The sequence below is a fragment of the Octopus bimaculoides genome, chromosome 15 (assembly GCF_046866305.1).
Source record: "Octopus bimaculoides isolate indiv1 chromosome 15, ASM4686630v1, whole genome shotgun sequence".
In the NCBI taxonomy this organism is placed as follows: Eukaryota; Metazoa; Mollusca; class Cephalopoda; order Octopoda; family Octopodidae; genus Octopus; species Octopus bimaculoides.
The window spans coordinates 40,921,204-40,933,703 of NC_142942.1; the positions used below are offsets into that span (position 1 = coordinate 40,921,204).

Consider the following 12,500-nt stretch of genomic DNA (forward strand, 5'->3'; position numbering starts at 1 on the left):
GCCCAAATGCTTTTATTCTTTCCCGTGTTTCAGTCATTCGATTGCAGCCATGCTGGAGTACCATCTTAAAGGGTTTTGTAGTTGAAGAAATCGACCCCAGGACTTATTCTTTGTAAGCCTAGTACTTATTTTATCGGGGTCTTTTGCCGAACCGCTAAGTTACGGGGATTTAAACACACCAACATCAAGGGATGGTGGAGGGGGACAAACGCAGACACAAAAACACACTAAGATAAGCGTATATATATATATATATATATATATATATATGTATGTATGTATTTATACTGTTGTGTCTGGGGAAAGTCATTTTATTATCGTCCCTTAAAATTTAACACACTCACCGTTAAAATAGTCTTAACTCTGTCAAGACTATTGAAAAGGTTGCAAGACGCAACGAAAATTTTAGGAAAATAAAAATAAGTGGAAATTTTAACGGTGAGTGTGTTAAATTTGAAGGCACGATAAGAAAATGACTCTCCCCAGACACAACAGAATATGCTTCAACACACGAAATCACATAAAAAATCTAGCAAACCAAATCCCAAAACGAAATATATATATATATATATATATATATATATATATATATATATACCTCGTTCAGAGATTTATTATATATATACGACGGGCTTCTTTCAGTTTCTACAAAATCCACTCACAAGGCTTTGGTCGGATCAAGGCTATAGTAGAAGACACTTGCCCAAGGTGCCACGCAGTGGGACTAAACCAGGAACCGTGTGGTTGGGAAGCAAGCTTCTTACCACCTTATGTACCTACGTGTGAATCTCAGATCAATTGGTTCGGATTGTGTAGATCATGATTATTACTTAAGTAGCTTCTGGCATGTAATTACTCACCGGTTTACTCTGTCGAAATACAAGTAGATTCATAATTTCATACGCTCATTTCAGAAGATTCAGAACGATTATTTGATGATGTCAGGTACTCTGCAACTCCAATTTCAATACTAATACGTATGTCATGCGGTAAATAAAATGTAATAAAAAAAGATGAATGAACAATGAGGCTTCAAAATGTTCCCTGCGTATGTTTCAATAGCATGGGGATTCCATTATAAATCATGCATTTTGCAATACAAAATCAACAACCTTTTCATGGGGTACCACTACTGCTCGTAGAAACACTCCATTTTTATGTAATGTACAAATTATGAATGAATTATGCTAGTGAAACACACACACCTGCGCGTGCGTGCGTATATATTATTGCTATTATTATTATTGATTGAATTTTCTTTTTATTTCACTAACCCTTTTATTAATTTTTGTGCGAAGACGCATTTCCGTTATATCAAAGAAATATTTGTTCCCATGAGTGATATTATTAAAGGTCACTAAATTTCATCAATGTATATTTTCTAAGGCTGAGCATTTTAATGTATTCAATATAATACAAAAACGATTGACATCAGAATTTCTAATTTCCGGTTGGCCTCAGGAGATTCCGGTGGTTTTTAAAATTATACATTGCGGACACAAAGAAGTAATGCTCTCATACTGGTTACCCTATCATCTCTTGAGACCGCGTTTTATCTATGCAATTATATATAGAGAACGTTAATGTCAAATTTTACGTATACATATTTACATCGTAATATTTGAATTATTTCTACATCATTATAAATCACGTACTCGAATAAATATTCCCGTTTTAAGCATGAAATATTTCTTTCTTGTATGGTACACGTCATGCAAAAAAGGAAACATATATCTATGGCATGAAATTATGTCTTTGCAAGCTTTTGGTAATTAAGATGTCAGGGTTACCAACCTAAAGGCCCTATAGTGGTACGGTATGTCAGACCATCGCTTCAATATTGAGTGAACGTTGCCTGCGAAGGCTTGGGTACATGCGTTGCATGTGTGGAAGTCTAAAGATTTATTGTAGGGCCTACGCGAGTATAAAATCGTTCAAAATGTCATCATGCCTACTTCAGATACATGGATGTGTGCAAAAGGAATTTCTGTCCAATGCACATTGGAAGGACATAGCAAAAACGGTATATTCTGGAGAAAGGCAGGAGGGGGGATCCAAATAAAGCAAAGGATGCTCACCACGACAACTCAGTCTTCGGATTGCGTATAAGATGTGACAGCACAATGTAGACGTAAGAAGAAAACGAATGAGATCTAAAAGGGAGAGAAAAAAAATGATATTTTCATCACCTCTTTGAAAGGAGAGAGATTGACGAGAGTACAACCATATCACTCGTTTAAAGACTTCTCTTTTATTAGTATTTTTTCTAGCTTCATTCGACGTAAAAATTTCTTTGTTTTTAGTCGACCCGTTTTTGAATGGTCTTTCATTTCACGATTTATAGCAAATAAAACTAAACATGGTAGAAATAGATGATTACTCCATCATTCCATTACTTCATTAAGTATCTTAATTATGAAGTAGTCACTGATTCTCCACATAACTGGAATTCGGTTTTGCAATGATTGAAATTGTGATATCAGATTAAATCAGATTATATACATGTATATATACATACGAAAGGCCCTCATGTACGAATAACAACTGTATAGTATGCAGAATGAACCATCAGGTTAACTGTTAGATTAGGAACGTAGTCTGTAGCAGATGATGTACTGGGAGAATACGCAGAAACAAGGCAACAACATACATTGAGTAGGCACCACATAGCATAGGGGGAGCGGACAGGCGAACCACTGGTGGGAGTTCAAAGAGACAAAAAGCTCGTCAATTTCCTACCAACATGATCAATTAGAACATAGAAGCTCGTTTAATAACAGATTATTGAGGCCACACAGATAGTAGTAGACAGACCTAGCCTCAACAGAAAACACGAATGGAATGGGATAACACTCACACCACTACCACCACACTATGTAACATGACGACTAAAGACAGAATGGGAGAAAAAAGTCACAGATACAAACAGTATAATATATAAATCCATACACACACGCGTACACACAAAAGGCACACATACACAAACTTAAGACGGAATGAGAAAAACAAAGAAAGAAATAAGTGAATAAATGAGAAACAGACTAATAAAGAACACGAGTACAAGCAGTATAGTTGGTGAACCTATGGACACACACACACACACACACACACACACACACACATACAAAACATATATAAAACACAGACACACGTATACACAAATATACACACACATACAAACGCAAACGCATGCGTGGATAAGGATATACATTATAGTAAGGCAGAATGGATTACACAGTACAGGAGGAGACAAGTGGGATAGAGAGTCACTGAAGAGGTCACCGAAAGTGTGATGAAAGATCCATGACAAAGAACACTAAAACAAAAACAACAATAAAGCGGAAGTGAAGAATGAATATATACTGCGTGTGTTTATTTGGAAAAAAAATAAAAAAGAAAATGACCATCCCGAAATATAACGATATCTGTTTCAATGTTTCAACACACGATTACACTTATGGAATCTTGCAAAACAAACACATAAAAACGTGTATATATATATACACATACATACATACACACACACACACACAAACACACACACACACACACACACATATATATATATATATATATATATATATATATATATATATATATATATATATATATATATATATATATGTAAATATATATATATATATATATATATATACATACATATGTGTATATATATATATATATATATATATATATATATATACATACATATGTGTATATATATATATATATATATATATATATATATATATATATATATATACTCTCTCTTTCCTTTCCTGAGCGTCCAATAATACTATCCATATCACGTCCTCACTTTGTTGTTTTTTGGTTTTTTTGTTATTGTTTTTTTGAACTATATATATATATATATATATATATATATATATATGAAGTAGCTGTATGCTGTCAATTTAATGTGACAGTCTCATGAAGGGAATAATACCACTGCTATTTAGCCCTAGGAAGTAGCACCGCTTCCAGTCGGCTTTGACACATTTCCTGTCTCCTTATGTTTACAAGGGGGGGGGGGGGGACAAGTACCTCCACCCAGCTAAGCCTGCATCCAGAGACATGTTTCTGAGTCTTTGCTCGTCATCAGTCTGGAGTAGCAATGGCCTGCTAGTTGGAGATGCCTGTCAAGCTCTTGTAAACATATAATAATTCTAGTGAAACACATTCACTGATTTCAAGCCATTGCTACTCCAGACTGATGACGAGCAAAAGACTCAGAAACATGTCCTTGAGCATACCTATTAATGCAGCCATGTTTGCATCAGAGAAGTGTGATTTAAATGCGAATCGATCTTGGCTCGCAAACATCGTTCACCTGGGGCCAACTTGCCCATTTCAATATCTCTGTCCTCAAAACATACAACACTCATCACACACCAAATTCTTTCTTTCTTTCTTTCTTTCTTTCTTTCTTTCTTTCTTTCTTCCTCCCTTCCTTCCTTCCTACAAGCCTGCCTGCCTTTCTTTCTTCATGCCTATCTTTCTTTCTTCCTTCCTTCTTTCCTTCTTTCGTTTCGCTCTTTCTTTCTTTCTTTCTTTCTTCGTTCATTCGTTCCTTCCTTCCTTTTTGTCTGTCTGTCTGTCTGTCTCTCTCTCTCTCTCTCTCTCTCTCTCTCTCTCAATCATCACTGTTAATTATAGGCGCTGTCATCATCACCACCACCACCACCACCACAAAGATCGTCATCATCATCATCGCCAATCATCATCATCGTCACCGCAGTCACCGTCACCACCAACACCATCACGACTAGTACAACTCCCACTCCATCACTAACCTCACCAATAGATGAATCGGAAGCAATCGAAAGACAACAGTAATAACAGCAACAACACCAATGCAGCAGCGACGGGACTCTTTCAGGGTCGCTTAACTTGTTAGAAAAAGAAGCCAAATTTCTCTCCAATCACACGCTACATTTTAAAGAAAGACGGAATGGTCACGGCTGGAATGTCTTTCGTCATTGTTCCGCCGACTGAGAGCGACATGTGGTTAAACAGTAGGAGTAATAGCAGCATTAGAATACAGCCAGCGGAACAGAAAGACCGCCACCACCGCCGCCACCACCACCACCTCCACCGTCGTCACCACCACCACCACCACCATTACCAGCACCAGCACCGTCACCCTCATAATAATCTTCACTGCCATCATCTCTGTTACCACTATCGGAATCATCCGTAACATCTTCGCCACCATCACTACCACTACGCCCCCTCAATCACCGCCCCCCCCCGCCCCGCCCAGCTCCTCAGAATACTCACAACCACCGCCACCATCGTTACTAGCAGCAGCAGCAGCAGCAGCAGCAGCAGCAGTAAGGGGGATCAGCCAACTGATTCTGTATTTATCCTAGATAACCTAATTCAGTTGGTTGTAGCGCAACAGATTCTTCGAGGATGATGATGATTAAAAAGAGACAGAGAGAAAAGAGACAGGGCCCCAAAGAAAAACGAAAAGGAAAGAACGATGTATTTTGCGAGTGTGAGTGAGAGAGAGGGAGAGAGAGAGAGAGTATGTACTCAATTAATACACGCAGGCTCACGCACACGTATATACTATGAAAAGGAGTGGTTACTAATTGATAACGATGCTTTGAAAGCGAAAGAAGAAAGGGAATATAGTTTATAAATAATATATAATATATATATACAGAGAGAAAGAGACAGATAGAGAAAAGGAAAGAGAGAGGGAAGAAGAAGAAGAAGAAGAAGAAGAAGAAGAAGAAGAAGCAAGAGAGAGAGGGTGGGAGATAGGATAGATTCATGAGAGAGGTGGTGTTAGTGTAGGTGGTGATTGTGGTGATGGTGTTAGAGGCAGCGATGCTGGTGGTACAGTCGTTGGTGATAAAGTCGAAAAAGAGTTGCTCGCGCCATATATATTGGACAGAAGCGAGACTTAGCAGCGAAGAATTTAGCGGGTTGTGTGTGTGTGTTGAATGAGACACCAGTGAAAAAGAGGCCGCAGTATATTCTGCTGCCGTCTGTTGTACTCCCGGATGTCGCGTGCTGACAATGCCTTGGATTGTTGTTATGTAATACCTGCACTGTCAAGGTAAGTCCATCGTAAATTCTATAGACGTCACACACACACACACGCACGCGCACACACAGACATAGTTACTGGTTGCACATACGCATACACACACTCGCAACCACATGTGTTTGTGGCTATTTTTTTATTCCTTTAATTCTTTTACTTGTTTCGGTCATTTGACTGCGGCCGTGTAATCGATTTAATCTCTTTGTGTCCTTGTTTGTCCCCTCTGTGTTTAGCCCCCTGTGGGCAATAAAGAAATAAGAAACGTTAGTACGTTGGGCGAATTGCTTAGTGGTATTTCTCTCATTGCTGCATTCTGAGTTCAAATTCCATCGAGGTCGACTTTGCCTTTCATCCTTTCGGGGTCGATAAATTAAGTGCCAGTGAAACACTGGGGTCGATATAATCGACTAGTCCCCTCCCCACAAATTTCAGGCCTTTTGCCTATAGTAGAAAGGTTTATCGTTGTTATTGTTTTGTCTTTGTTTTGTTGTTGTTATCTGGGCCGTGGATTGGCTGTATCGTTTAAGCGCCGGAAAAATACCTTACTATATATTTTCCGGTTCTTCGCGTTGACATTTCGAGTCCCTCCGTGTTCACCTTTGCAAGTCATCCTTTCCTGATCGATAGAATAAAGTACTAGCCACGTACTGAGCTCGATGTAATCGACAATTCTCCTCATCTCCGCAGATATCTGGATTTTTTGATTTATAACAAACGATATTTGATATTATTCTATTAACATTCATTCTCAAAGGCATGTGATTACCTTCCGGACATGTTTATGTGAATGTGTAAAAGCGGATGTGTGTGCGTGTGTTTTATGAGTAGATGTGATTTCATTTATTTATTAATTTATTTTTTATTTGAAGCCATATAATAGTTTATCATTGAAATGTGCCTTTATAAATATGTAGGCGCAAGCTTGCTTCCGAACCACAAGGTTCCTGGTTCAGTCCCACTGCGTGGCACATTGGGCAAATGCCTTCTATTATAGCGTCGGGCTGACTAAAACCTTGTGGATAGATTTGGTAAACGGAAACTGAAAGATGCCTGCCTTGTATGCGTGTATTGAGTCTTTGTGCCTGTGTTTATCCCTCACCACCACCACCACCACCACCACCAATATCGCTTGACAACCAATGTTGGTGTGTTTACGTCCCCGTAACATAGCAGTTCGGCAAAACAGATGGATAGAATAAGTACCCGACTTACAAAGAATAAGTACCGGGGTTGATTTCTTCGACTAAAAGGCGGTGCTCCTGCATGGCTGCAGTCAAATGGCTGAAACAAGTAAAAGAATATATATATATAAGCTCGTCGAAACGCCGGTGTTAAAACGTGGGTGGCTGATGAAGGAGAATGTTCTCTATGTGGCTCGTGTGTTCTCGTCTACGTTTGTTTGCAATGTCCTGTAGCCAGATATGCACCTATACATACAGGTGGATGTCGGTATGCACATACCTGTACGTATATATGCATATACTCATTTACTATTTGTTTATATATATATATATATATATATATATATATACAACTGGATTCTTTCAGTTTCTGTCAGTCAAGTCCAGAAGGCTTTGATCGGCCTGAGGATAGAGTAGAAGACACTTGCCCATGGTGCCACGCAGTGGTACTGAATCCGGAACCACGTGGTTGGGAATCGAGCTTCTTACCACACGGCCACGCCTACACCTACATATGTAATATATGTATGTATGTATGTACAGGACGAAATGAGGAAAAGGTAGAATGAAAGACAGACAGAGTGAATTAGTCTCTGTGACGCAGCAGTAATAAAAGCTTGTTGATAGAATCTGCTTGCCGACAAACAGGGTTGTATCCCTACACCTGCCTAAACATTTCGTGTAGGTGAGTTTAGTCGACCACATTTCAGATACACCGGTAACGACGTTCAACCAACGTCAACGGTACAAAACTAGCGTGGAATCTAGTTTACCCATACGTAGTTATACATTCAAACACACACACACACACACACACACACACACACACACACACACACACACACACACACACACACACATATATATATATATATACACACATACACACACCTCATACTCACACGCGCATATATATCCACGTGTGACTTTATAAGAAACATGAATGTGTTTAACTTCTTATTCATGTCTCTTAACACAACGTGAATTTTTGCTGTCTTTATGTACATGTGATAATGTATACCTATGTTTATATGTTTACATACGTACATACATACATACATACATACATACATACATACATACATGTGGAGGCGAAATGGCCCAGTGGTTAGGACAGCGGACTCGCGGTCGTAGGATCGTGGTTTCGATTCTCAGACCGGACGTTGTGAGTGTTTATTGAGCGAAAACACCTAAAGCTCCACGAGGTTCCGGCAAGGGATGGTGGTGAACCCTGCTGTACTCTTTCACCACAACTTTCTCTCACTCTTTCTTCCTTTTTCTGTTGTACCTGTATTTCAAAGGGACCAGGTTTGTCACACTCTGTGTCACGCTGAATCTCCCCGAGAACTACGCTAAGGGTACACGTGTCTGTGGAGTGCTCAGTCACTTGCACGTTATTTTCACGAGCAGGCTGTTACACTGATCGGATCAACTGGAACCCTCGTCGTTGTAACCGACGGAGTGCCAGCAACACACACACATACATACATACATTACATATATGTATGTATGTACGTATGTATGTATGTATGTAAACATAGGTATACATTGTCACATACACATATAATAGACTCTCCCGTCGAAGACGACGTATGAGTGTTCACTTTTTGCCGACGAATGCACAAATGATTCGTTTATAGTGATCAAATATTTGTGCTGTATATTAGGTCACTCCCTTCATCAAATCGGCGTTGCCTGAACAGGTGCTCGGTGTACCATGCGTCAGGTGTGAAAGTGAGATGAAATGTTTTGCTTAAGAGCACAACGCATCGACTGGTCTAGAAATTGAAACTTCAATCTCGCCATCGTGAGTGCAACACACTAGACCATGCGCACTCACATTCTTTAAGGCGATGTTCGAGCATAGCTGCAGAGTCTATTATTGACTGAAGCAAGTAAAAGGTTAAAAAGACATCTATATATATATATATATATATATATATATATATATATAGGAAGAATTCACGAAAAAACAACAAACGAAGACAGGTGGTGTAAACAACAAATGGATGTATTAGTATAACACTCGGGAATAGAGAAAGTCTTTAACGTTTCGAGCCTACGCTCTTCAGAAAGAAACAAGGAGAGATACAAGGAGAGAAAAAAGTATGTGTAGTGGTTAGCGATTTATTATGGCGAATATATATATATATATATATATATATATATATATATATATATATATATATATATATATATATATATAATGATGCATTTCATTAGGAATGTGGCAGAGTACGGTATAAAGCTCGTCCACCCTCAGAATTGCCCAATACTATCCGGTAGCATTATTATATACTTCCAAATTTACGTTTGGGCATTCTTCGTGTGTGAATATAAAATTGAAGAAATTGGAGTCAACAAGAAGGAGTCCGCCAAACGCACTCTGGCAGCAGACAACAGGAATCTACCAGCTTCTACTAAATTCAAACCAAGACGGTCAGATGGGATGGCCTTGAAGTCGAAGGTTTTACACTAACGAAGGTAACACTGGAATATCACCTGGAAACATAATTATATCTCATTATGAAAATGAACAGTTGCATAATCAAATATCTGTATTTTTGAAGAACTGCGCTGTGTGGAAGCAATTGTAGTAATTAAAAAAATTCTGTCCTACCTTATTCTTTTTACTCTTTTACTCTTTTACTCTTTTACTTGTTTCAGTCATTTGACTGCGGCCATGCTGGAGCACCGCCTTTAGTCGAGCAAATAGACCCCAGGACTTCTTCTTTGGATGCCCAGTACTAAGTTACGGGGACGTAAACACACCAGCATTGGTTGTCAAGTGATGTTGGGGGGACAAACATACACACACATACATACATACATACATACATATATATATATATATATATATATATATATATATATATATATATATATATATATATATATATACATATATATACGACAGGCTTCTTTCAGTTTCCGTCTCCCAAATCCACTCACAAGGCTTTAGTCGGCCCGAGACTATAGTAGAAGACACTTGCCCAAGGTGCCACGCAGTGGGAATGAACCCGGAACCATGTGGTTGGTAAGCAAGCTACTTACTACAGAGCCACTCCTGCGCCTTGTTAACTTCAATTTCTTCAGTTATTTATGTGTGTTTGTGTGCGTGTGTGTGTACGCGCGTGTGTGTGTGTGTGCTTTAAGCTTGTCGAAGCATGCTCAATGTCTCTTTAACAGACTTCTAATGTTTAACGCAAAATTTCATGTTGGCTCTTTGTTGGAGCTTCCTATCCATGACAAAAATTGCAGACTAACAGTATATACGTGATTACAAAAACACAAATTTCACACAACTTGCGAAGTAAACACAGTGATGTCACTCGGCACACTGCCTCATGAAGGTTACTGCTAGCTTTCACTGCGCATGCAACCATGTGCTGCCATCTGTTGGTGCGTTACAGAACTAGTCCGGGAACGTTTTGATACCACCTCGAACTGATCTGCGTAGGATATTTTTTTTACCTTGTTTTGATTTGATGATAGGTTACAGATGTTGGTTATACCGTTGTTTAAAGATATTGGTAGGAAGGTTTTTATAGGTCCTTTGGGTGCCATTTCACTCAACGAATGTAAATCTACATACCATGAAAACTCCAGAGTAGGACACATACATATACACACATGCACATGCATCCATACATAATCTTTAGTTTCCTCTATCTACATTGAAATGGAGTTCAAAACCCATAGAGACTGACTTTACATCAAGCTTCCTGCTATATAATGAGGTTGATTTTATTTACTGCTTTCTTCCTCTAAAATCGTGTACCATGTTGTTCCTGTTTAACCTCATTTCGGTTCTGATCAAACTTTACTACGTGCAGTCGTTCCATCTTCATTGACTCGTGTATACGTTTTCGTTTTTTGTAAATTTTTTTCCAGAAAGCACGATGTCTGTGAGGGAGATTTAGTTGGTATTTTTAGCAAGTTGAAGGGTCTTGTATAAATTCCTGTCTTAGCTCACAGTAGTCAATGTTATACGACGATGGCGGCAGCGCCTGTGGCGACGATAGTGGTGGTGCTGGTGCTGGTGCTGGTGGTAGTGTTTGGGTTGGTAACAAATAAACAGCTGACATCCTTAGCACGTGTTCCAATGTTTTTAAACTGCTTTTACATTAACTCATTGCTCAGAGTTAAAATTCTCAAGAGTGGTGGACGAAGGTAAGGAAAGGGAAGAGTAACAGCGGAAAGGATCGCTTTTAAGTTTATTGTTTATCAATACGGCATTACCCACATTACGGACGCATTCTTGGAAACCTTTCTGCAAGTCGGAATTCCGTAACGTGAAACCAATCTTTCTTGACTTCCAAGTTATATGGAAGTCAATAGAAAATACACTTTGCGTTATGGAATTCCACATTACGATGGGATTTTCTGCAAAACAACACTTTCATAACGTGAGTTTTATTATATTATATTATATTATATTATATTTATATTATATATTATATTATATTTATTATATTATCTGTCAACCAATGAGCTGATTGTGAGCTGAACCTGAAATTACATGATGGAAGTTATTTTACTCATTTAAGAACACACAAGCGTATTCGCCGCTACACCTTCAACAAAATCGCAAGTTCACCAGTCTTGGAGGGCCTGCAAGATTTATTAACAATTCCTTTCTCTCCAGACTCAACACGCATAATAATAATAATAATAATAATAATAATAATAATAATAATAATAATAATAATGGCGAGAAATGGAAGAAAATTTGAAGAAAGAAGAAAAAAAAACAACAACATAATAATAATAATAATAATAATAATAATAATAATAATAATGATAATAACAGCAATAATAATAATAATGATAATGATAATAACAACAACAACAACAACAACAATGATGATGATGATGAAGATAACAATAATAATAATAATAATAATAATAATAATAATAATAATAATAATAATTAATAACAGCAATAATAATGATAACAATAATAATAATAACAACAACAACAATGACGATGATGATGATGATGATGATGATGATGATGATGACGATAACAATAATAATAATAATAATAATAATAATAATAATAATAATAATTAATAACAGCAATAATAATAATAATGATAACAATAATAATAATAACGACGATGATGATGATGATGATGATGATGATGATGATGATGATGATGATGATGATGACGATAACAATAATAATAATAATAATAATTATTATTATTATTATAAGAAGAAGAGTTGGTGCTTTTCCTATTGATGCTTTTTGAAGC

The 12,500-nt window shown here is 37.6% G+C and overlaps 1 protein-coding gene across 2 annotated transcripts in view; it reads left to right on the forward strand.

Moving 5' to 3' along the window:
* The first annotated feature begins 5,370 nt into the window (after positions 1–5,370).
* Positions 5,371–12,500, forward strand: part of LOC106880971 (putative amine oxidase [copper-containing]) — an 82,510-nt gene continuing 75,380 nt past the window's right edge. The window contains exon 1 of one of the 2 annotated variants that reach the window (XM_052973288.2): positions 5,371–6,070. The gene's annotated coding sequence lies outside the window, so the exon portion shown is untranslated. The remainder of the gene's footprint in view (positions 6,071–12,500) is intronic. The other variant, XM_089363763.1, reaches the window with a different exon arrangement.